Source organism: Rutidosis leptorrhynchoides, chromosome 1 (assembly GCF_046630445.1).
Source record: "Rutidosis leptorrhynchoides isolate AG116_Rl617_1_P2 chromosome 1, CSIRO_AGI_Rlap_v1, whole genome shotgun sequence".
Taxonomy (NCBI): Eukaryota; Viridiplantae; Streptophyta; class Magnoliopsida; order Asterales; family Asteraceae; genus Rutidosis; species Rutidosis leptorrhynchoides.
In genome coordinates, this window is record NC_092333.1 from 671,125,534 (window position 1) to 671,127,922 (window position 2,389).

The 2,389-nt window shown below is 36.9% G+C and overlaps 1 non-coding gene across 1 annotated transcript; it reads right to left on the minus strand.

Annotated features, from left to right (window-relative positions):
• Positions 1-691: 691 nt before the first annotated feature.
• LOC139887410 (small nucleolar RNA R71) lies at positions 692-798 on the minus strand. Its single transcript, XR_011773244.1, has one exon. It is a non-coding gene; the product is annotated as a small nucleolar RNA R71 (small nucleolar RNA).
• Between the last annotated feature and the right edge of the window lie 1,591 nt (positions 799-2,389).

Below are 2,389 nucleotides of genomic sequence, written 5' to 3' on the forward strand. Positions count from 1 at the left end.
ATAATTTTTCTTTCCTTTTAAAAACTAATAGGATATTCAGTGAATGCACCGAGCAAGACGTTCATCACCTTTTGTACGTTCACCACCTGTAACTAGATCAAGACATCTAACTAATATTGTCGCCGTTGATAATCCATTTTTTGAACCCGACCTCACAATTGAGAATCCGGAGAATATTCAGGGACGATTCGTAGATCCTGAACCACTAAACTTTCCTCCGGAACCACCAATCATTCAAACAGAGATTGTTGAGGAACGAACCATTAAATCAGAATCCTCTAGTGATTCCGATTCAACAAATTCAATTATGGAGAATCTGGAACCTTTAAGTATGGAAGACCGAATGAGAGCTAAACGCACTGGCTAAGGTCACGCAATTACTCATCCAGACATTAATGCGCCAGATTATGAAATCAAAGGACAAATTTTACACATGGTGACTAATCAATGCCAATTTAGTGGTGCGCCGAAGGAAGATCCAAATGAACATCTTCGTACCTTTAATAGGATCTGCACACTATTTAAAATAAGAGAAGTTGAGGATGAACAGATATATCTCATGTTATTTCCCTGGACTTTAAAGGGAGAAGCCAAAGATTGGTTGGAATCGTTACCTGAAGGGGCGATTGATACATGGGACGTTTTAGTTGAAAAATTTCTTAAACAATTCTTTCCTGCATCTAAAGCCGTAAGACTTCAAGCAGAAATTGTTACGTTTACACAGAAACCGAATGAAACTCTATATGAGGCGTGGACAAGATTTGAAAAATTATTGAGAGGATGTCCGCAACATGGTTTAGATACCTGTCAAATAGTACAAATATTCTACCAAGGATGCGACATCACTACAAGGAAGGACATAGATATAGCAGCTGGTGGTTCTATTATGAAGAAAACCGAAACTGATGCTTACAAAATTATTGATAACACTGCTTCCCACTCACATGAGTGGCACCAAGAAAAAGATATCGTTAGATCATCTAAAGCAGCTAGAGCCGATTCTAGCCATGACTTAGATTCCATTTCCGCAAAGATAGATGCTGTCGAGAGACGAATGGAAAAGATGACTAAAGATATTCACTCAATACGAATTAGTTGTGAGCAGTGTGGAGGACCACATTTGACAAAAGATTGTCTCAGTATTGAATTAACAATGGAACAAAGAGAGAATATTTCATACATAAACCAAAGGCCTGGAAATAATTATCAGAATAATTATCAACCGCCAAGACCGATTTACAATCAAAACCAGAATTATTACCGAAATATTCCATACAACAACCAACAAGGTCCTAGCAATCAACAAGTATCCAATAATACTTACAACCAGCAAAGACCTAATTTTCAAAACAAACCACCACAACAAACCGATGATAAAAAGCCGAATTTAGAAGATATGATGACGAAGCTAGTTGAAACTCAAACGCAATTTTTCACATCTCAGAAATAAACTACTGAACAAAATGCTCAAGCATTTAGAAATCAACAAGCTTCTATTCAAAACCTGGAACAAGAAGTAAGTAACCTAGCAAGGTTAATAGGTGAAAGAAAACCGGGAAGTCTACCTAGTGATACAAATGCTAACCCCCGGAATGAAACAGCTAAAGCCATTACCACAAGAAGTGGTACAACACTTAAACCACCTGAAATACCTGTAACTTTTGATGAAGCTATTCCTACTCCACAAGAACCACAACCTGATCAAGATAAGGAAAAAGAACCGGTAGTTGAGAAGGTTAATGAAGATAACACAGTTAAGGCTAAACCTTATGTTAAACCATACCAACCACCACTTCCTTACCCGAGTAAAATGAAGAAAGAGAAACTTGAAGCCGAGCAATCCAAATTCTTGGATATATTTAAACAGATAAATGTAAATCTTCCTTTCATTGATGTGATTTCAGGAATGCCTAGATATGCTAAATTCTTGAAAGATCTAATCTCAAATAGAAAGAAAATGGAAGAACTCTCGGCTGTTACTATGAACGCTAATTGTTCAGCAGTGCTGTTGAATAAGATACCAGAAAAACTATCTGATCCAGGAAGTAACACAATTCCATGTTTCCTGGGTAGTCTTAGTTCAATAGAAGCGTTGGCAGACTTAGGTGCTAGTATAAATTTAATGCCGTATTTACTATACGCTAAACTAGACCTTGGAGAATTGAAACCAACTAGAATAAGTATACAACTAGCCGATAGATCAATAAAATATCCTAGAGGGATAATGGAGAACATGCTAGTTAAAGTTGGTACTTTAGTATTTCCAGTAGATTTTGTTGTTCTGGACATGGAAGAAGATTCTCAAGTTCCTCTCATATTAGGAAGACCATTCTTAAACACGGCTAAAGCAATGATAGACGTGTTCGGTAAGAAATTGACCCTAAGTATA